This window comes from Lissotriton helveticus, chromosome 8 (assembly GCF_964261635.1).
Source record: "Lissotriton helveticus chromosome 8, aLisHel1.1, whole genome shotgun sequence".
Taxonomy (NCBI): Eukaryota; Metazoa; Chordata; class Amphibia; order Caudata; family Salamandridae; genus Lissotriton; species Lissotriton helveticus.
In genome coordinates, this window is record NC_136069.1 from 746,335,489 (window position 1) to 746,360,012 (window position 24,524).

At 41.8% G+C, this 24,524-nt stretch overlaps 1 protein-coding gene across 5 annotated transcripts in view; it reads left to right on the forward strand.

Moving 5' to 3' along the window:
• The window catches only part of LOC144772899 (arylsulfatase D-like), a 417,503-nt gene that overhangs the window by 366,880 nt on the left and 26,099 nt on the right, over nucleotides 1-24,524 (forward strand). The gene's annotated exons all lie outside the window — the stretch shown is intronic.

A 24,524-nucleotide genomic window follows, 5' to 3' on the forward strand; every position in this document is an offset into this window, starting at 1 on the left:
CTAATTCCAGATTATTATGAACCGCTCTAGCAGGCATCCGGTTTTGATTTAATTTGTTACAACAATAAGTACACACACGTTGATCCGATCCCAAATCAAAACAATTTTCTACCATCAAGTATGTTGCGAAATCCTTCCATTCACTATTATTTTCCCTTTCACTTTTTGCATATAAATCCACTAACTTAGTCTGATTCTTATAATAAGTGCGTCGACAACACACACAAGTGAAATTAGGCCTCTCACTTGATTTCACCTGAAACGTGGCAATTTCCTTCTGAAAATTATCTGTACTGGAAATCTGTACACTCTCTTCCACATTACCTTCTTCTTCTGGGTCAATTTCAACATTCTCCTCTTTACTTGCAAAGTAACAAAACTCAATTTCTTCACAAATATTCTTCACATCTACTTCAGAACCATGCAAAAGAGCACTGCTTAATTGTTTAAGCTTAATTGCTGGACTCTTAGCAAAATACAACATTCTCACTAATTTCCTCACTTTATTATGATGGACTGCTAGCATCCTGAAATGATGAAAAACACTCTGGCATACTCTCCTGGAAAGACAAGCCAGTGAATGACCATGTAAACCTGTCACTTCTCTCACTCTGCATGGATCTAATTCCTGTAACAACTTCATTTTCTGTTTTAAACTTTTCTTATTAAATGTCCGTACAAAATCACAAAGCAAATTGATGGAATCCTGTCGCACACTGCAAATACTACTACACTTCCAGGTGTACACTGGACCCTTAGGACGTCTCCCTAAAACGTCATCACCTAACACCTCTTCTGCCTCTGTTGACACAAGTTTTTCTTTTTCAACTGGACAACCGTCTTTCACCTCATATGCTCGACCACTGGTGTCAACTGCATGCACCAAATCATTGTCCTGGAAGTAACTCTCCTCATTGAAAAATGCCTCACAACTTGAACTATGCATCCATTCTCCTGAAAATACTTCACAAAAATTTGTACGATTAACTATTCTCTTCCATCTACTATTTGTTTTGAATTCATAAATTGCCTTGTTTAGTTTCCTAATTCTATTGATTACCAAAATAAATAACTTTCGCTTCATTTCCAAAGCCTGATCAATAATTTTCTCAAAATTTTTCTTTTTCTTATAAAAAGCCAGTTTCTGTTGACCTTTCTTTACATTTTTCATCAAATTTACAATTATCCTGTTGCGGAACATTCGTCTACGAATGTCCCTAAATTGATTGTGCCTTCTACCGGCACTCACAGAGTTTTCTCCTGCTCTACCACTAACTTTATTAAGTAAAGTCCACATTTGTAAAGCGCACAATCACCCGTAAGGGTCTCTAGGCGCTGGGGGGCCGTCGGGAAGATTAAGCGAGCTATTGCCCAGAGTCACATGGTGCTGGGCTAACCTGCCGCCGGAGCCGGGGATCGAACCCTGGTCCCCAGATTCCAACGTCAGTCGCCCTGGCCGCGGCGCCACACCTCTCCCTTAAGGGACCTTTCCTTCCTGTTTAAATTGACTCTCTTCTTCTGGACTAAAACATGTTCTGTAGTGATACTTTTTTTTCTGGAAATGTTTCTTAGGAAAGATTTCATTGTCTTACCCGGAGCTTTTTTGGTGACTTGACGAGTTTTTATTGTAGAGGACTGCTGCAAGCATGTAGTAAGCTGCTGTGTTTGACGTTTTGTAGCCTTTCTCCTCCTTTGCCTTGAAGGCATTTTTTAATTTTGAAATGATCTGCAGTTGAATCTGTGGTAAAATATAATACAAAATGTTATTAACCACTATTACCAAACAGTAAATCAATAACAGTCGTCAAAAAATTAACACACTAGTTGTCAATTCTACATACAATAATTTTTAGTGCATTGACAAATTTAAAACTCACAAATAGTAGCAAAGAAATGGAATGCTTCTACATTTGACCTGTGCTCTTTTATATGTGAATCTGAACTAATTTTATTACCATATTTCACTATTTTATTAAAGACACTTCACACAAGCTGTTTTTGAAGTTGTATTTAAATTTAAATAAAACGGTTAACATGGTTACTTTTCATTTCCAGTAACTTAAATTTATTTTTAAAAGTCTTTATAGTTCAATAGGCTCGAGCAGGTCAGCTGCCCACCCTATGTCATACAATTCTGACAAATCGGCATCCTCATCATATTCATCATCATCCACAGGATATAAATCATCCAAGGGATCTACTTCTACTGACGTTTCAATGACAAGTTCAATGATAAGATCGAGATCAACAGATTGCTCATTATCACTCATGGTTGATGTTGTTGTTATCTTTAAAGAAAGAGAACAACAATGAGATGTTGCAGAGTAAGAGACAAATCTCAGAGACTATAATAGTAAAATTGTTTAACAAGAGTAACATTTTGCAGATATTATTTAGCCATGTCCAGCGATGCTGAGGAGGTGAGGCCTATGTCCAAGTTTTCAGTGAACAGGACTCATCTCTTCTTAACCTTGGATAAGCCTCACCGACTCTGTGTCCCCTGCTCATACTTAAATGTAAAGGGGCAGATTTATGTTAACTGGCGCATCCCCAGGGATGCACCAGTTAACGTGCGCCGCTGCTCTGCCACCCATGGTGTGCCGCATTTACAATGCGGAGCACCATGGGGCAAAAACAGCACAGATGCGTCACGCATCTGTGCCGCAAAAGCGGCGCATTGCAGGAATCACGTCACAAGCGCGACATGACTCCTGCAATGCACAGGGGCAAGCCACACATTGCATGGTGCGTCACTCCTTATGCCTGTTTCAAACAGGCGTAAGGATTTGATTCAGCAATGCCATAAAGCTGACTCAGTGAAATCTTGTAAATTTCACTGTGTTAGTTTTACAGGGTTTTCATGCAAGTGAACGCCCACCCTGCAACAAAACGCCCACATGAAACCTGACGCAGGTTTCATGTGGCGCAGGACTTTACAGCGTGACACATCTGCCTAGATGCATCAAGTTGTAAATAATTCGCAACATGGCGCATCTTTTGCGCCGCCGCTGCGTCACAAAAGTGACGCAACGGCGGCGCAAAAGAGGCGCACGGCCATCATAAATCTGCCCCTAACATTTTAAATGATTGGTTCAGGATGCCGATAAGGTGTGGCCTATCCAGAGGTTTGTTTGAGGTGAGGCCTACTCAGGGTTGCAGATGAAATTTAGGCTTGTTGAAGAGTACAGAGGAGATAATACATGTGCAGGCCTACCAACGAAGTGAGTCATGTCCACTGCACTCTTGAACAAAGGCCAGACCTCCTCTGTCTCCCTGGACAGGCCTAAACCTCATCTGCACAATGTGATTCGTAATGTTAGGAAACACAGGTGATGTAATTGAAAAACGTGCAAATATTTTTGCTCATTTCACAATCACATCACCTGTGTTTCCTCAGCTTAGGTATCTCATTGTGCAGATGTAGTCTAGCATATCAAAGAGTACGCAGAAGGTGAGGACTGTATGCAACAACTTTGTTCTCCATGCCCCCTACACAGTCCTAAATGTATACAGTTTAAACTGACGGTATCTTGTTGCAGATGAAGTGAGGCCTATATTGCAACATGGTGCATCTTTTGCACCGCTGCTGCGTCACAAAAGTGATGCAACGGCGGCGCAAAAGAGGCACACGGCCATCATAAATCTGCCCCTAACATTTTAAATGATTGGTTCAGGATGCCGATAAGGTGTGGCCTATGCAGAGGTTTGTTTGAGGTGAGGCCTACTCAGGGTTGCAGATGAAATTTAGGCTTGTTGAAGAGTACAGAGGAGATAATACATGGGCAGGCCTACCAACGAAGTGAGTCATGTCCACTGCACTCTTGAACAAAGGCCAGACCTCCTCTGTCTCCCTGGACAGGCCTAAACCTCATCTGCACAATGTGATTCGTAATGTTAGGAAACACAGGTGATATAATTGAAAAACGTGCAAATATTTTTGCTCATTTCACAATCACATCACCTGTATTTCCTCAGCTTAGGTATCTCATTGTGCAGATGTAGTCTAGCATATCCAAGAGTACGCAGAAGATGAGGACTGTATGCAACAGAGCAATGTACATTACTCACCTCCCTTGACACTTACAGAAGCCTCAGTTTCTCCATGCCTCCTACACAGTTCTAAATGTATATCATTATCATCATAGTGACTATGAAACTCTAGCAGTACATATTGTGAAACCTAAATGTCTTAAAGTAACGATTTTTTAACCGACAAACAAGCAAATTATTCTCCCAGATTGATGGTGAGAAGTGATATATTTATTTAAAGAAGCAGACACCTTTTTGTCATTGTCATAAATGTAAAAAGTATTCCTTTTCTTTATGAACCATTTTCATGTCATAATTTGAAAACACAGCACAACTCCTATGTACAAGTACACCCTGTCAGTACTTAAATTTGCCAAGCACACATGCGGGCGTATTTACAAGAGCCTTGCACCACGGAGAAATGACTTAAATTTGCCAAGCACTCATGAGGGCTTATTTACAAGGACCTTGCACCACCTTTAAAGTCACTTTTAACGTGGGGAAAATGACGTGAATGTGGCTCATAAGCTTTGTAAATTTGCCCCCATGTTGACTATGAAACTCTTGCAGAACATATTGTGAAACTTAAATGACTTCAAGTAACGTGGTTTTAAACCGACAAACAAGCAAATTATTCTCCCATATTCATGGTGGGAAGTGAAATATTTATTTAAAGAAGCAGACACCATTTTGTCCTTCTCATAAATGTAAAAAGCATTTCTTTTTTAAAAAAAACGATTTTCTGGTCATAATTTGAAAACACAACACAGCTCCTATGTACAAGCACACCCTGTCAGTACTTAAATTTGCCAAGCACACATGGGGGCGTATTTACAAGGACCTTGCACCACGGGGAAAGGACTTAAATTTGCAAAGCACTCATGAGGGCGTATTTACAAGGACCTTGCACCACCTTTAAAGTCACTTTTAACGTGGGGAAAATGACGTGAATGTGGCTCATAAGCTTTGTAAATTTGCCCCCATGTTGACTATGAAACTCTTGCAGAACATATTGTGAAACCTAAATGACTTCAAGAAACGTGTTTTTAAACCGACAAACAAGCAAATTATTCTCCCATATTGATGGTGGGAAATGAAATATTTATTTAAAGAAGCAAACACCATTTTGTCCTTCTCATAAATGTAAAAAGCATTTCTTTTTTAAAAAAAACGATTTTCTGGTCATAATTTGAAAACACAGCACAGCTCTTATGTACAAGCACACTCTGTCAGTACTAATACTTCACATTTTCTCCAATTACAATTTGTCAAAGAAGCAAAATCTTTTTGGAAAATATAATGAATACACTTGACACAAAACAACATTTTAAATGCACAGCTGGCTTCCTTATTTTCTCCATAAACCATACTAGTCTCTATCTAAAGTAAATGAATCTTTTCTCACCTTAGCAAATGCTTTTTGAGTTTGAAAACAGTCTCAGGCACACACCAATTTTTCTTTAGCAGAGCAAAGGGTATGATCTTCTGAGTCTGCAACCAGCAATGGCACAGAAATCCTGTAATTCTTCACACATACCCCTCATGTCAGCCAATCAAAACTCTTCCCTCACTTTTTTCAAATGAACACCCTTCCCCTCTCTCCCCTTTCTGCCTTTTTTCCATAGCAACTACCTCCTGAAAGACCTCTCACACAACAATGTTTCAACTGAACTCTCAACTCTCAGTACACCTGCTTATCCAGTGCAATGTTACTTAAAATGATTTTTTCTTAACCATTCAAATTACATCTTTCAAAGAACTCATCCATGCACCCTAACTTTCTGTTTTCAGCAATCATAATCCACCAATCACTGCTACTGAATCATTAGCACTGAAACTCAACAGTTTTTTTTCATAACAATCTCCTACTGTTTTAACTGCCATTTCATTCCCACACTTCATCTGACTGCAGCAGAACATCCTCTCACCATGTTTTCTGTCTGGATTATTGGACATAGTTACATCCACTGGGCTCAAAGGTATGCTGATAAAAGAAATTTACACAACCTCAATTTACAAAATGTGGAAATCAACTGGATTGGCCACAGAGGATTAAGATGTCACCAATTGATACCATTGGTGAAAACCGTTTTGCATTTGCCAAACCCTGACCTGTTAATTGTTCACTGTGGAGGAAATGACTTGGGCACTTTGACTGGGGTAGGTCTGGAAATGCTTTTAAAGGACACCTTTGAGCAATTGATGCCACTTTTTCCTCAAACTGCCTTGGTATATTCAAATATATGCCAAAGACAGAAATGGAAGTGGTCCAACCAATTTTGTCCACAAATTGAGAAATCGAGGAAGCATGTAAATAAGTCTGTTTCAGCTTACATGAGAGACCATGGAATGGGCTCCATCTACAACAATAACTTGTGTTACTACATGCAAGATATCTACAGAGGAGATGGAGTTCACTTCTCAGATGAGGGGAACAGAATTTTCATCCTGAATTTAAGACTATGTATTGGTACCTACTTATAAGTACCTAAATCTACCACAGACCCAAAAGCTCTTCTCAGAGCTACCCTAACTATGATCACTCTAAACACATTTTGAATGTAACTTTTTTTAAAATAATTTTCATGATTTACGCTTTCCGGAGCGCTACCCGGTTTGCGCACCGGACGCTAACTGCGCGAAAATTAAAAAAATTTTTGTTGACATATATGGGTCTCCTCATCCACCCTCACAAAACCTAGGGGGTCAGGATATGTCTCCCTTGCCCCCTTTTACACAATCCCAGCATTGTTTAGCATCCATCTTGTGTCCAAATTAGACCTTAACGCAAGATGGCGGACTCCCGTTACGCTACCGGTAAGCTACCCGGTTCGCGTACCGGGTAACGCTCCTATCGCGAAAAATCGCCCCACATCAATCCTAGGGGGTCAGGAGGGGTCTACCTTGCCCCCTTTTATTCATTTCCCCCTTCATTTATTTCCACCTCTTGTCTCTCGATCCTACCGAGAGACAAGATGGCGGCTGCACCGGACTGTTTAGAATGTTGACAGTCACCGGAGAGCCAATCCGCTTCTCCTCGCAAAGTTCCGTTACGCGTCAGGTACGCGAACCGGGGCGCTAACCGGGACGCTGTCACAGATATATATATTTTTTTAACGTTAATTTATCAAAATCCACTGGAGCACATATATTAAGACCTAGCAAAGGCACATCGGGCAAACAATATCTACAATTTTGCCAAGTTTCGTGGAAATCCATTCTGCCGTTCGAGCTAAAAGTGAGTCCAACCGCCCTATGGAAAATTGCATGGGAAAAACGCATATTGGGACCCCCATTTTTTCTCGGCCCCCCTTGACGAAACCCCCCGAAATTTTCAGGGCTGCTCAGAAACAGAATGTTCCATTTTCCTGAAAATTTCAGCCAATTCCGTCCTCAAACGCCAAAGTTATTCAACATAAAATTTTCAAAAATCCCATAGGAAAAAAATCCTAACTATATATACCTACTGGCGACCGCCAGTAGGTAATATATATTTATATATAAGATCAGCTTCATACGACGTCCAATACCACTTTCTTAGTAAACAGGTACTGACACCACAGAGATTTTTCCTATTGCACAGTTTATTTAAGGGAAACAGCCATTACAACACAACTCTTTCCTCGCATGCCATTACATCATAAGCATTACAACGCATGCGATGTAACAACGCCTAGCCATTACTACACATTTTTTTAAATCACAAGCGCTTTTTTAACGCATGCGTTGTAATGGTGATCCACCTTGTTGTGAGGAAACTGAGGCTCTTCCGTTACCTCACAACGACGTGCACCGTGCAGCGCCCCTCAGCTGACGTGAGAGGAGGAGAAAGGGACCACAAGGAGAGAGAGGTAATGGGATATTGGACCTGGGGTGGGAGTTACTTTTTTAGGGTTTAGGGTAGTGTTGTGGTATGTGTGCAGTGCAGGGTAGTGTTTTATGGTGTAGGGTAGTGTTGTGGTGTGTGTGTAGTGCAGGATAGTGTTTTAGGGTAGCGTTGAGTGTGTGAAGTGCAGGGTAGTGTTTTAGGGTTTAGGGTAGTGTCAGAGGGCGATGCTGGGTAGTGTTAATGTAGGACTGGGGGTTGGGGATGGTACTGCAGTGTAAAAGACTGCTTTAAGTCATGGTTCATCCGCTCCACAACAGGACTGCCCATGGGCCTATATGGAGACAAGAAATGAACCTGCACACCCATGTACTTTGTTGAATCACAGCAAACCTTAGAGGCAAAAGCCGGACCTTGGTTCAGAATGGAAGATGCCACAGGCATACGTCCCTACAAAGACATGCAAATCTTTTATAACAGTATGAGCATCAGCACAGTGTTGTGGCCAAATCCCTAGGAACCTTGTGCATGAATCCACTGCAACCAAAACATATTTAAAAGCATTACCTGATATTAAGGGACCGTAATGATCAAGATAAATACACCCAAACTGATGGTTAGAAATGAAAAGATGGGTCTGCGGTGCGTGTAACACAGTAGAACTCTTGATAGGTCGACAAATGTCACATAAAAGCACATATTTGAAATTATGTTGGTATAAACCATGCCACCAATAGGGTTGCTGTAAAAGAGAAACTCTGGCAGACACTCCTGCATGGGCAGAAACCATGCCTTTATGGGTAGCCACAATAAGCGAGAGTCTGCGGTCATCATTGGGAATCCAGCGTTTACTGACCGTAGGAATAGTTACAAAGGGTACTTTGTCAGTCGTCATATGATAAGTATAACATTAAAGGAAACCCTGCAGAAATGGTGTACCCTCCCTTGTTGCGGCAACAGCTGACAACAATATCACCATCAACCTTAGTCATTGACCTCATAACAGCTGCTACTGTAACTGTGGCTGCTGCAGATTTGGCTGCTGCATCAGCCATAGAGTTACCAACAGTGTGCGCTCCTGCACCCCTTTGTCGTAATGTATGTATAACCTGTGTAAGTGAGACCCTCTTGGACCCAAAGCATTTTCTGCTTAATCGCGCTACCTGTAGAATCCCAAAAATGATTTTGTTGCCAAAACAGCTAATTGTCATTAAAAGACTGTACACAGTAAAAGGAGTTGCACACAACAAGTGTGGACAACTCAGGATCAGCAAATTCAAGGCCTAAAAGTAGAACCCCAAGGGACTGTGTGTGAACCAACGAAGACTGAAATGCACCATTCACAATTGTATCTGCTACAATTGCAATGTTTTTGGCATTCGTAAGAAAAGGTTGGGTGGGTCGAGGGTCATAATTAGGTCGAAACTGTTGACTTCATTCTCTGACCTGACCAATTTTGCCTGATTGGTTGGATTCGGAGTCACTTTCATTTGTTTAACAAGGAAGCTGAACTGTACAGCCATGTGGTCAGAACACATACCTGGAAGGATGTCAATTACTTGCAGCTCCAGAAAGTTTAGAAAATTCCATCAAACATGTGTCCCACATGATGAGTTGGGGTGCGGACAATTTGTTTAAGATCAAAGCACATCAGATGGTCAATAAAAGTATTAGTATCAGCATTACTAGAGTCATCTAAATGGAAGTTAAAGTCCCTTAATAGTGTGTAGTTCCAAAATTGCACACTCCCCTGAAGGAAGTCAATGAGGGCTTCAAAGAAGTTTATCCTGGGACCAGGAGTTTTGCATACCAAAAGTCAGTGAAGCTTAACGTGAATATTTACTTTACAGCTAAAAGAGAGGGCTTCACAGTCAGTGACTTTAACAGAGTAGCATGATATCTCTAAAAACTATTTTGTATATTAGCCCTACCCTCTGCCTTGGTTGCATTCTCTGGCTATTCGAGTCATCAGATAATCTGCTGGTAAGGCAGCGATAATGTCAGCCCATGTTTCTGTGAGAAACAATATGAGGGCTGCAAGACTCTAAATATTCATATAGTTCATACTTTTCAACCAAGAACTGTTGGCAGCCATCTTGGGACTAAGAGTTGTCCAAGTCCCAATGAAAAAGGCAAAAAATAAGAAGGGGGCAGGGCAGGATTACCTTGACCCCTAGGCTTGGTGGGGTTTGACAGGGACCCCGCTGGGGGTCTAAAACATTGTGGGCCCACCTCCCAGGGGCAAATTGTAAGAAAGTAGTGGACCCTACCTGGACTGCCACACCCAGAACCAGCTACTGCTATCTCCTGTGGGTGCCCACCGCTCCAGCCAAGCCATAGCAAACACTCTGCTTCTAGCAACCAAGTGCAAAAAAAAAATCTCACACTTACTGGAAGCAGAGCACAATTGCTTTTAAACAGAGGGAGCTCCCTTTGCAGCAGCTCCCCATGTCTAAAAGCAATGCCAGCAGGGTCAGCAGGGGCCTTCAGGCTGCCCACAGTCCAAATGGAAAATGGGTGCCCTGGGGGCACCCACTTAACTATGTACAGGCCCCGGGATGAGGTCCCTGGGGAAGAATTTAGCTCAGGGAAGGGGGCCACAGAGCCCCCTTCCCATCTGTAAATGGATGATTCCCAGGGGATGGGTCTTCAAGGCTGAAATTGGCCCAGGAAGGGGGGCCATGTGGGCTGCTCTCCTGTTAGAGGTAGTTTGGGACCAAAAGTAGCCCAGAGAGGGGGGACACAAAGCCCCCTTCTCCCATTGTATTTTAGCTGGATCCTCCCCAAATAATTTTTTTAAAGGCCAGGCCCCAGGAGTTGGAGTCCCCAGGGCTAGATCAACCAGGGAGGGGGGACACAACTGGTTGAGGGATGAGGTGCCTTTGACTTTCACTGAAAACAACAAAGGATGCAGGGATGATAAAGTTAAGAAAAGGAATTAAAAACCTAAAAAATTCACTGAAATAACCAAAGGTTACGGGAACGTTAAAGTTAGGCTCAGGTTTTACTCATATAAAACCAGAGAAATTCAGCAGTTATAGTTAGAGAATTAAAATATACCTCACACCCACAATGTGCTGCTTATGATCTCATGTGGCCCCCTTGCTTAGGCTGATTCTGGCCCCAAATACCTCACCCCCAGGGGCCAGGCATTAATATATCTTTTTTTAATGGAGGGCTCACGTGCCCGCCCCTTCTGGGCTGTTTTTTTTGCACCTGGAACCCCATCCCCCGGGGCCTGGCAACTTCTTTGGGGACTGAGGGGGTCGCCAAAGGCCTCCACAGGGCCTGCTGGTTCCCGCTTCCTGCAGGAGCCGGCATTGCATTGAGACCCAAGTAGCTGCTGAACATGCAGCTCATTGGATTTCAAAGCAATGTCTGTTTTCCTGCTCACAGGCAAAGAAACAGACATCCTCTGCTTTCAGCAAGCGAAAGCATTTTCTGCTCTCCCTTGCTGAAAGCAGAGCTCTTGCTTGCTTTGGCACCGCTCCTGCCAAGCCACAGCAAACTGCAATGTCCCAGAGGTGGGCACCCAGAGAAATTGCTGGAGCTGTCCCTGGCAGGAGGTGGTCACCAGTATCATCTAGGGCTCCAGGAGTGGGGATCACATGGCCCCTCTCCATGGCTAGGGGCCTGCCCCTGGGGAGTAGGCAGTCCCCGGGACCAAGAACAGGGCCCCCCACCCATTTTAGAGTTTGGCCCCGGTGAGGTGGTGGTCCCCAGGGCAGAGGGGATCCACAAGACACCCCCATATTATTAAAGTTAGCCCCAGGGAGGTTGTGGTCCCTGGGGCAGGGGGGGTCCACGAGGTTGGAATTAGCACCAGGTGGATGACGGTCTCTGGGGCTGCAGGCAGGCCCAGTGGGCCCTCCCTCATACATAATGAAAAGTGCTCCAGGATTTAGCGGTCCCCACGGCTTTGATAAGCCCTAGGCCGGAGCCCAATGCACGCCCTCCTATTTTTACCATATACCCCTGGGCCCTGAACCACCCGGGGGTTATTCTACAAAAAGCAAGCAGGTGGTGCTTGCTTTTTTTAAAAAAAGTTGCAGCTTCAAAGTTGAAAAGAAACTTCCCCCCTCCTGCGGGGTCACTAAAGGTCCCCCCCACAATATCCCCATGAAGCAGTCAAGGATACCGGTAAGTTCACCTATTTAAGTCATTACATTTTTTATTCCATATTAATATGCCACAACACCCAACACAGGACACCTATTCATTCTGCCATATTTCTATCTACAGACTGCGTTCAAACTGCTAATATCAGTAAGACTCCAGGCACATGTATGTTTGCTGCAAATTTCTTTATTTCTCCTTCTAAGGCACTTCGGCTTTGTAAAAGCATTGGGGCTACATGTGTCAAGGATTGCTTTTGTGATTCTATGATAGCGAAATTTACTGATTCCCTATTACAGAATCACAAAATGCAATGTATGTAGGTTTTGTAATAATAATTGTGATTCCTACATATTCCTTAATTGCGAATCACAAATTGCGATTCGCAATTAAGGAATACCATCCCATTCATTTCTATGGGTCTAGAGGCCCATAGGAATTAATGGGGAGACATTTGCAAATTGCGAATACCCAATAGGTACTCGCAATTTGCGAATGCAATTTCAAGGGTGCAAGGGTGTCAAAAGGACACCCTGTTGCAGCCCTGAAATATGCATGTGTACACATGTGTTGCACATACATGCCCTAAGGGCATGTATAATTTTTCAAATGCAAAAAAAGTTAATTATTCTAGGAACTCGCAAATTACCACCAGCTTAAAGTTGGTAGTAATTTGCGATTCCTTAAGGCCAAATAACACATTTCTGGTGCTTCCAGAATTGCATTTAAGGAATCTCAATTTGTGATTCCTTAAATGCATTCATTCATTCATTAAATCTTTATTTCGGCACTGATGCCATAAAAGAGCAATGCATATATTACATTACATTTCATTATAATAAAACATTACAATAGATAAAAACATTAGTTTAAAAAGGAAGGAAAAAAATACGAACGACTTGGGAGCTAATTGGAGCGGAAGCATTACATTCATAAGTCAAAATAAGCAACATGTTATCAATTCCAAGCAGATCAATTACATTACAAACGATGCCCCAATTTTTTCCTTATGTAGAATATGGAAAGTAGGAATCTACTAACACTAAATATTATTTGTTGGGATGTGTTAGTTGTTTAGATTCTCAGAGCCTGTGAACTAGACCTCAGGCCTAGAAGAAGGCAAATGGGTTTAATCCATCTCTTTCTTGCCTGAGTATAACAAGGACAGAAAAGAAGGATATGTTGCTCGTTTTCAATCTGGTTATGGGTACACATAGAGCAATGTACATCCATTGTCGAGGTTCCTACATCACGGTTCCTAGCCCAACGAGCCAAGGTTGTTTTTATTTGTAAGTTTCCATATCTAAACTTTAAAAATAAAGTTTTGGCAAGCGGGGGCTCTATTCCGTCCATAAAAGTCTCATACAAAGGTTCGTCCTTAAAATTTAGGAACCTTGAAACCAGGGTCCCACAACTTCTATTGCTTATGGTCCTGTGTAATATGAAACTCCAAAAGGCCCTTTTTAATATTAATTTGGGGTTGGCGGGTAATTGTTCAGGGTTCTCCCAAAAGTGTTTCAGCCCTATATTACTTAACCAAATCTTGATATGCCTTAACCATGGGATGTCAACCTGACTATCAAGTATCATAACTTCTTTTAGCCCGTCTCTATAATCTTGAAGTTCAGGGACATGCCATAGTCTGACCCACAGCATCAAGGGTCGCATCAAAACTTGGTGGTCGGTTCTTTTGAAGTTTAGGTCAAGTTCCAGGGGCACTAGTGGGGTGCCTCTCGGAACCCTTACCAAACTTCGCATGAAGTTGTTATCTAGGAGACTGAAAGTTTCCTTTGAGCCGGGACCCCATATTTCTGCCCCATAAAGGACCGCTGATTGGACCTTGGCCTTGAATAATTCCATCACAGGGGAAGCTGCTTTACTTGTACTTAAACTTTGCTCCCTGAGAATAGGTTTGGCATTCTGGGCAAAAATTAGTTTGCTTTTATCTATTTGGGCTTTCCAGGTAAAGTTTGAATCCAAAGTCACCCCCAAGTATGAAAAATGAGGGACGGATTCCAGCTTTTCACCGTTTAATGTTAGACAACCTCTGTCTGGTTTTATGGGATTTAGGGCCATGTATTTTGTCTTCTTCATGTTGATTTCCAACCCCTTCTGGCTGCAGTATTCATTAAAAGTATCTATTATTGTCTGCAAGCCGTTTTTCGTTTGGGAAATCAAGATGGTATCATCAGCAAATAGTAGCGATGTCACCTTCTCACCATTCAGTTTTGGAGAGTCATTTTTGCATCTCTCCAAAAATTGGGGAATATCATTTACAAAAAGCGAGAATAGCGTGGGGGCCAGGACGCAGCCCTGGCGGACTCCACGCTCAATGGGTATCTTCTGGGTTAGTTCACCATTTGGACCCCATCTAATTCTCGCGAAATTCCCTGCATGTAACTCCTTAATCTGAGTGACAAGGTTATCTGGCATACCTGCTGCACTCAAGGTTTTCCATAGGAGATTGCGAGGCACCAAGTCGAATGCGGCCCTTAGATCGACAAAGGCAACATATAAATGGCACCTTTTAATCACCACGTACTTCCAATAGAGGCAGCAGAATCTAAAAATCTGATCTATTGTGCTAATTTTAGATCTAAATCCTGCTTGGAATTTGGTCAGTATTGCATTTTCATCTAGCCAATTGTTCACGCGTAATAAAATATGGCGTGAGTAAATTTTTTGTAAAATATCCATTAAACTTATTGGCCGATAATTCCAAGGGTCCATCCTGTCTCCCTTTTTAAAAATTAAAACAATTTCCGCTCCCTTCCAGCTCTCAGGAAATTCTAGAGTGCAAGAAAATACATTGCACAGAAAATTAATATAGGGTACCCATACTGCTAAATCATGCTTGTATAGGTCCCCAGGGATTTTGTCCAGGCCTGGAGCTTTTCCTGATTTAATCTGGGTTATTGCCAGCTCTGTTTCGCCTAAAGTAAAGGACAGCTGGTCTGCCGGGGATTCACAGTTTGTTACATGCAAATCCAAATTTGGGTCATCATATTTTTTATATAGGTTCGTAAAATGGGTGACCCAAGTTTGTTCGTCTAGAAAAACATCCTTGACCACCCTGCCCACGTTGTTCCCATTTGCCACCAGCCTCCAGAAAGCGACATTGTCACGCGCCCTGGCTGCTAGCAGCAAATTGGCCCATTTATCTTCATCCCATGCCATCTTTGCGGCCCTTTGAACAGATTTGTACTTGTTCCTTGCTTGTTTTACATCTAAAGGAGATTTGGCCTTAATTGCAATTAATAATTCCCTCTTTGACTCTCTACAGGATCTGTCATACCAAGGTGTACTATGGGACAGATTCTGAGTCTTCTGTTGGGATTTTTTGGGCAACTTGGTGACTAATAGTTTTATTTCATCCAAAAAATGTTGGTGTGTTGGCAGAAATGCAGTTCCTATTACATCTTCGCCCGTTGTCGCCAAGTAGGGCCCAAACGTCCCGGCCAGAAGTGAATATATTTCACTAAGGATGTCACTATGGTCCAATATGAGTGGCCATTTCAGAGATCTTCTGTTATTACTAATTAGAATCTCAAGATTAGTATTCGCCCTTTCCTCAATTATACTTTGTTCGACCATATTATTAAAAAGTGAGACGTCTAATGTCAGAGTTAAGGGAAAATGATCACTTTCAAACCTTTCCAGTACTTCAAAGTCCAGGAGATTTGGCCAGAGAGGGATAGAAGCGATGACAAAATCTAGATTACTTTTGTAGGTGTTTCTAGTGAATGTTGGTTTCTTAGAGCTGTCAGATGGTAACCTTCCGTTGCAAGCCCTAAGAGAGTGTTCTGTACATCGACTCATCAATTGGAGACCCAAAGTTGAGCATTTAACTGATTTAACATTCTCTAGAGTAGGGATTTTGTTTACTTGGTCTTCTTCATCAAAAATTTCGCTAAGACCCTGAACTGGCTCAAAATTACAATTTAAATCTCCGGCCAGAATAACAAGATCGTGCCTGGAATCCAGATTACTCAAGAAGCAATCTAATTTTGCAATAGTTGGCGATTCTCCGGAGGAAGGTAAGGGCCTATTGTAAATATTTACAAGGAATAGATTTTTCCCATTAGATACTGTAGCTTTTAACGCCAATATATCTACAGAATTAGTGGGTATCACCTCGATCTTTACCTTTAAATTTATTTTCACCCATATCAAAAGTCCCCCTGATGCCCTTCCACTTCTAGAGGGAATCGCGCCAATTCCATATGTCTTGTAGCCCACCCTATGAGGCGCCTCAACTGCCCAGGTTTCCTGGAGGAAGCAAAAATCGAAGGACTCTATAAAGTTTGTCCACTCAGGATCCCTCAGATTTTTTACAACTCCAGCTATATTCCAACAAACCATTTTTATCGACTTAATGAGATTTGGTGGCCTCTCAACAACAGCCCCAAGCATCTCATCAAGATTGGTGAAGGACACAGGTAGGGGTACCAGAGGCGCTACTTCAACAGTTAAAGTGCTCCCCAGAATGGTCATGGCTAATACCTGTTCTTCCATAGCATTTACATCTTCAAATACATTCATATCATGGAATACAGTTTTACCCAAACGGGGAAGCACAGTATTGTCAGATACATCAAGCTTATCTGGAATTCCCGCATCACCCACAAGCATTTTATCTGTTCCCTCATCCCCCCTGGTCGAATGGCATCAGTCACAGTCATCTAGACCGCTAAAGATGTCGAACCTATTAAAGGTTTCTAAGGGGGTGAAGGGTTTTAGGTGATCCATCCTTCCATTCTGGGGATTGTATATTTTGGGCATTACATAATTCCATGCCCTAGGATCTGGGATCTCCACAGGGTACGGTGCTTGATACATGTTGTTTACATTCTGGAATGAAGAGGGGTGCAGAACATGTTGGTTACTCACAGCGTCCTGGACACTAAAGTGATTACTTAGCTGTGGTTGCTGTGTGCGCTGTGGAGGGCAGTACTGGGGCGGGTGGTGTTGAGATGGAAACACCAATGACCTAGGATAGAAATAGGTTAGTGGTTTAGGAATTATTGAATTATTAGAGCTTCCCGTCTGCCAGTTCAAAATGAATTGTACAGCATTGGGGTCTCGAAAATTCACAACCACTATATCGCCTTCGATGTCTTTAGGTTTGCCCCCTAACCATTGGAGACGACGAACATGGGTGATTTCCCCATTAATGTGATTTGCAATTGGCCTGTAAATGCTCAGCCAATGCATAATTTTATTTTTTAATTGGGCAAAACCCTCCCGCTTATTGTGACCAAGCACAGACACCCCTGTTAAAATTACCACATAGGGTACAGCCTCTGGGGGAAGTTCGGGCAAGGGAGTCCTTCTAGGCTTCCCCCAGGTATGTCTATTTTCTCCCACCTCCCTTGTTGGTTTTCTCAAGAGTGTGTTAGAATTATTGTTGTCAATAGTTTTATTTGTGGCACTTATAGTTGGTTGATCAACGATTTTTATTTGAGGAGGCTTGGGAGGAGGATGGTGATGGACCAACGCTGTTACCGTATTCCCCATGGATTTTACAGTAGGTACAATTGTAGGAGGAATTGTAATGTGATTTGGGATGTGTTTAGGCACATGCACAGGGGTCGATATGTTTTTTGATGTAGTATTCTGATTTTTTCTACCTACATTGTTTCGACCAGGGTCAGTTGCAGCATCCTTACTACCTAATGCATGTTCAATCTTACACAGCCTGCTTTCCACTTCCATCAGCCTCTCTATAATACTCGCAGAGTATGATTTAATCAAACTCTCTATATCTAATAGTGTCACAGAGCCCTTGGTCTCTATTGATACATTCACAACCCCACTGGTGTCCATACTGTCCTCATTATCTATCACTGGATTAGGCTGGGGTGATGATGAAGGCGATGTAGAGATCCCCTCGGATTCCACTTGAAGAGTATGAGATACCTTCATGGCAGTGATCGCCTTTTTACCAAAGTCTCGACAACTCAACTTGGGTTGTAGCGGATCCCTCCTTTTCCGCTGTTTCTTGATAGGCGGTGGACCATAGCTTTTCTCGGGGGGTATTTGTTTTGTGACCCTGTTACGGGATGTTGTTACCAATGGCAAAGCGTCACCCTTTGGCATACATAAGCTATTTGCTTGGGGAGTAGAGGTTGGCCTAATCACATCTATCTTAGTTGACATGTTAGGTGTAAGCACAACCACATTTAGATCCAAGGGGTGAATATCTAATACATTAATCGACTCGCTAGGTGTCGTTTCGGTGACAATGTCAATCAGCCCTATAGCGGGAGATAATGGCAAGAGAATTGACCCATTCTTCATACTTTCCACAGAACGGCGACGATCCGCTCGCTTCTCCGCCAAGATGTTTTCCCTTGCAATGTCAGGGGATGACTTGGAGAAGTACTTGTCTAACGTACCGTTCAACAACACACCCGCTTTGTCGGACATGGGCTGCTCTATAATCACAGTAGACATTTACAGACGGATGGCAGTGCAAAAGATCAGGAGGGGGCAATGATGGAACAACCAGTACCTGTTGGGCAAGGGGGTGTGCCCGGTCCGGGCTCCTCGGTTCTCGGAGGGTCTCAGAGGGTCCGCCCTTAGTCCGGGCTTTGTCCCGGGATAGGTCCCGCACACGCGTCCCGCTAACGCGTGGTCTGCCCGAGTTAAATGCGAAACCAGGTATAGGGGGCGGAGTCACGGGAAGAGGCAACAGGTGTGCTCGCTGGAACACGCACAGCCTGATGGGCCTCGCAGTCCCGTCCTCCAGCGCCTGCAAACTCCCACGCAGATTCAATCCCCTACGGGGCTCCTGGCTGGCAAAACGAGGCAGAAAGTTCCCAGACTTCAAAGCACACAGAATCTCCTCGGCGAAATAGGGAATTGCATATTTTGCAATTCCTTATTTCGCGATGGCATCCCGATGCATCCCAAAAGGTTTTTTCCTGTTCGCAAACAGGCCGATTCTGAGAATCGGCTTGTTTGCAAATGGGAAAAAGGCTTGATACATCTGGCCCCTGGTCACATATCAGCTACCGCCATCAGAAAACATTTTGTCATCGCCATGTGATTACGTGTCACCATTGAAAGAGTAAACATACTATGCATTCTAAACATTTTGTACACATTATTTTCAATTATTTTCCTTTTTTTTTTTACTGTTTTTGGTTTTAAAGCCAAGTATTATAATGTCACCAATTAACTTCAGTGGTTTTCATGAAGAAAATGTTTTAAAAATGCAAATGCGTCCTACAGCTTTTCATCCTGCTATAAAATCATAGCTGGTATAAACCCTTAAATATATTCAACGGCATTCCATTTGTCCTCATGCATCACACAATATGCTCAAGTGGGCTTAAAAAAGGGTATTCTCAAAAGATGTTTCCATTGCAATTTAGATGCGCTTATTAAATTTTTTAAAGCTTTGTCTGCAAAGATATAAATTACTCTTAACTAAGACCCATTTTGACATTAATTCTGAACATTCTTCTGACTCTAAAAAAATAGCAATGAACAGTATGGAAAGGAGAGATAAACTAAAGAGTTTTACACTGAGATGACAAATTGTTTAAATGCAAGTTGAAGTTAAAATATAAAGCATGAAACTTAATATTTGAAAACTGCATGCTGGTCTACAAGCATGGTGCTTTGCTCTTTTCTTTTAAATGTGAGAGTAGATTTCTTCATCCATATTTAACCCCCATTGGAGTCTTTCTGCTGAATCTTAATATGTGCCTAGATTCAAATTTCCTTAGTGTCTTTTCTCGATCATCCCCAATGGATTTGGGTACAATGTCTATCACATAGTATTTCACATGTCTGCGTTCATTGTAATGGGTGATTGCAAAATGGTGTGCTACTGGATATGAGGAGTCTCCATTTTTAATTGCTCTTGTATGCTGCAACATACGTTTGTGTACCAGATGTTTTGTGCTGCCTATGCATTATAATCCACATGGACAATCCAAGACATATTTAGCATGGTCTGTCTTGCAATTCATGGCTCCCTTGATTTTGTGTGGCCATGGCTCTAAATATATGCAATGAACTTTATTGATGCCATGTTTACATGTCTTTCATTTAGTGCATTTTCGGAATCCCTGTTTGGTTTTCATCCAATTACCCGTGTCAGGCTGTATTAAAGTGGTCTTACGAGTTCATCCCTCATAGACCTCACTCTTTTGTAAGTGATACCCAATCGTCTTGACATCAATTTACCAATGATTCTGTCACTACTTAGTACGTGCCAATTTTTTTCAGTACTTTGCGTATGATGTTATGTTGCCTGCTAAAGTCTGTAATGAATCTCAATTTGGAACTCTCATGCTCTTCACTTGTTTTTGGCGGGGTTTGAATAGTATTGAACTTTGTTGAGGTTAAATGCCTTTTTTACTGCTCTCTCTATTATTTCCACTGTGTATCTGCGCTTCTTAAACCTGAAAGCCATTTCTTCAACCGATATTTTAAATATTTTGTCTTCACTGCAATTTCTATGCAATCTTAAAGCTTCTGCATTAGGAATACTTGACTTTAGTTTGCCAGGGTGAAATCTGTATGCATGTAACACCATATTACTGGCTGTGGGTTTTCTGTATATTTTGGAATGCAGTTTACCTTCTTTTTCAAAAACTGTTATGTATAGGAGAAACACTTCTTTCTTGCTGTGTGTGCTTGTGAAGTGTAGAGTCACTTGATTGATTTTAATATCATGAAAACATTTGAGAGCACTATTTTCTGAGCCTTTCTGGAGTCCAAATACATCATCAATAAACCTAGACCATAAAACCACATTTTCGTTCCAAATTTTGTGAAATTCTTGCCTTAGCACCTGTTCCTCCAACCAGCCCATTTGCAAAATCGCATAACTGGGGGCGAAGCAGGTTCCCATGGCTGTACCTCTCATTTGTTTGTAAAGTTGTTTTTCAAACAAAATATAATTACTCTTAAGACATGGCTCAACAATTTCTAATAACATTTTGCTGTGATTAAAAAAGAATCAATGGTCTTGTTCCTAAAAAGTGCTACAGTGCTCTTAAGCCATTCTTATATCCAATACTGGTATGTAATGAGGTGACATCCATAGAGATTAATAAGTAATCTTGTTCTCATGCAATATCAAAGATCACTTTCAAAAAGTCACCAGTGTCTTGGATGTAAGATGGGAAATTCTTCACATACTCCTGTAAAGAATAGTTAAAATACATTGAAGTGTTCTCTATTATACTGCCTCCAGCTGAGATTATTGTGCGCCCAGGTGGTTCTGTGGGGCTCTTGTGTGAATTTGGAATTAAGTAAATGACTGGAGATATACAACGTTTATTACTAAAAAACTTGAATTTGTTTTGCGATAACATACCCATGCTATGCCACTCCTTGATTTTATTTAGAAAGGATTCTTGTGCTGGTTGACCTCTGAAATGTTGAATTTGTTGTAACAGTTTGTGTCATTTAGTTGTGACATTGCTTCTTTGATATATAGTTGTTTGGGCCAAAGAACTGCATTGTCGCCCTTATCTGCATTGTGTATTACCACGTTGGCATTCTTTTATAACTTTTTTACCAGTTTATCATAACTTTGTCTTTATTGAAAAAACAAAGTTTACAGGGACGTTGCAGTTAGGAAATAGAATTTAAAAAACCTTAGGAGTTCAGTGAAAAAACAAAAAGTGCATAGATGTTATTTGTAACCCTGGGCGTAGTGGGCGTAGTGGGGCTTCGCGGAGCTACGTGAAGTGGGCGAGAAACTACGCCCACCTCCGCACTCCGCGTAGCCCCACTACGCACCGCAGGCCTCCCTCCCGCCCTCCCTAAATACTTCAAATTAAAAGTGGAAAAGAATTAAAACGCACTTACCTTGCCCGCCGCTGCCCGCCGCGTCCCCGGGGCTCGCTATCTTCATGGCTGCCGTCTTGTGTACTAATGCGCATGCGCGGGCGACCGCGCATGCGCATTTCTCGTGAGAAATGCGCATGCGCGGCCGCTCGCGCATGCGCATTAGATACACAAGACGGAAGCAATGAAGATAGCGAGCCCCGGGGACGCGGCAGGCAGCGGCGGGCAAGGTAAGTGCCTTTTAATTCTTTTACACTATTAATTTAAAGTATTTAGGGAGGGCGGGAGGGAGGCGGGTGGCGGCCAGCAACGCTCCGTCTGCGGAGCGTGCATAGTGCCGGATTCTACGCCTGCTACGCAAAATGCGTAGAAGCCGGCACTACGCACACTCCGTGCACGGAACGTAGCCGCCCGCCCAGGGTTAGTTATTTGGAATGTCATCGGTGAAGTGATCAGTGATGTCACTGAACATGACATGAGTGATGTAATATTTGAGATCATAAGCAGTGCGTTGAGGGGGCACCAGTTATAGTTAGCTTAACTGCTGAATTTCAATGGTATGCTGCTTGTATTGGAAATACGTTATTATCCGCAAAGGTCACCTGTATGTGACCTTCGTAGACCTACGAGCAGCATTCGACCTAATTCCTCGCGATTTACTCTGGAAAACTCTGAATAGGCAAGGACTACCAGGCGAATTGTTAACACTTGTGATGGGCTTGCATCAGGAGAATTATGCTAAGGTAAGGTGGGGTCCAAACGGGGAACTTACAGACCCAATCCCCATAAAAAGGGGAGTACGCCAGGGATGCGTACTGGCCCTCACACTTTTCTCCCTTTACGTAAACGATATAGCAGCCTATATGGAAAATTGTGACAATGATTCGCCCCGATTGGGGGGGGAACGTGTTGCGTCCCTCCTCTTCGCGGATGATACAATTTTAATCTCGCAAACGCCACGCGGCCTACAGATCCTACTAGATAGGTTCCAACAGTATTGTATTTCAAAAGGATTAGAAATCAATATAAAAAAAACAAAATACATGGCACTAAACCCGCATAAAACTTTAAAAGGAACTTAATGTTAAACGGTCAGAAACTAGATTACGAGCACAGTTTTACATACCTGGGGGTCCTGCTAGACTCGACAATGGGATGGGGCCCACAACTAGAGAAATCAAAATTGGTGTTTAAACAAAACTGTTTTCCAATATTACAGAGATATAATAAAAGTGTGAATAAGGCAGTTACCCCAGCACTAGAGCTCTTTAGATACAAGGTTCAATCCGCTGCACTGTATGGGGCGGAAATCTGGGGGCCAGTATGCAAGAAAACCTTTGAAATACTGGAGAATAAATTTATTAGGGGGCTTTTAAAAGTTCCCATTAATACCCCCTTGATCCCCTTATTTCTTGATCTAAACATCAAACATACAGATCATCATGTAATATTGAGACCAGTACTGTTGTGGGTCAGATTGTGGACAACCCATGAACTATCCGACTATAAAAATGGGTTGGAAGAAGTCCTTGAGCTCGATAGTGACAGTAAAATCTATTGGTTTAAACATGTAAAAATTTGGTTGACTAAGCTCGGATTAACACACTTTTGGAACGAGCCTGAATCTCTAAATTCAGCCTCTAAGAAAATAGTCAAACTGTCCTTTTGGTCATATGTGAACCATGATTCTGTGTATATAAGAACACACGGTCCTCTTACAGAAAAATTCCTTATGGTAAAAAATGAGGTATCCTTTGAACAATTTTTTGATGAAATCCAGCCACCATTGGCCAAATCTTTGTATATAAAATTCAGATATGGAACGCTGAGGACAAAGGTAACTGAGAAAAGATGGGGGAAGACAGACAATGACTATTGCACCCTGTGCACTAACAACCAAAGGGAGGATATTTTTCATATATTGTTTTTCTGCCCTAGTTATGGTAGGGCAAGGAAAAGATGGATAGTTCCCTTGTGCCGCAATATTGGTTCCACTTCCCATAGGGAAGCTGGCAGGATCTTAAGTACGGATACTAGCCAAGAAATTGTGTTCGGAATCAGCAAATTCTTATTGGCCGTACATTTTATTAGACGGAAACTAACTATTGCATTTTAATCAAGAAAAATAGCTTATCCTGGACTCGTTTAAATTATGAATTGTTCTAGTTAGTTGTATTATTTTAAACTCCTGGCTGTTATAAACCAATTTAATGTTTTTTTTTAACTTGTTTTTTTAAACATTTTAAATATTTATTCAATTTCTGTGATAAACTCAAACCATAACTTTGTGTGTCCAAATATGATGAAATGTAGATCTTATAACAGGGTCCTAATTATTATGAATTGTAAGTTCGATTGTTGTTGTGAGTTTCATGCTTATATTTTACTGTTATCTTTTATGTTGCAAAGCAACGAAATAAAGATTAAACTTGAATTTCAATGGCTTTGTATGAGTAAAACCTGAGCCTAACTATAACGTCTAGGTAACCTTTGGTTTTTTTTGTGAATATATATGAACAAAAGTACACTATCATAATGTGAAACATCAAGCGGAATTATAGGTTACAAATATGGAAATATAGTTCAGTAGAAAATAGAGATAAATGCAATAGGTATTTGCAACTCAGTTTACCATGATTGTATACAAAATGATGCCCTCCATATCACTTCCCTTTCAGTGGTTAAGGATAGTCTACTCAAAAACTTTTTCTATAGATATTAAAATATGGTTTATAAAAGT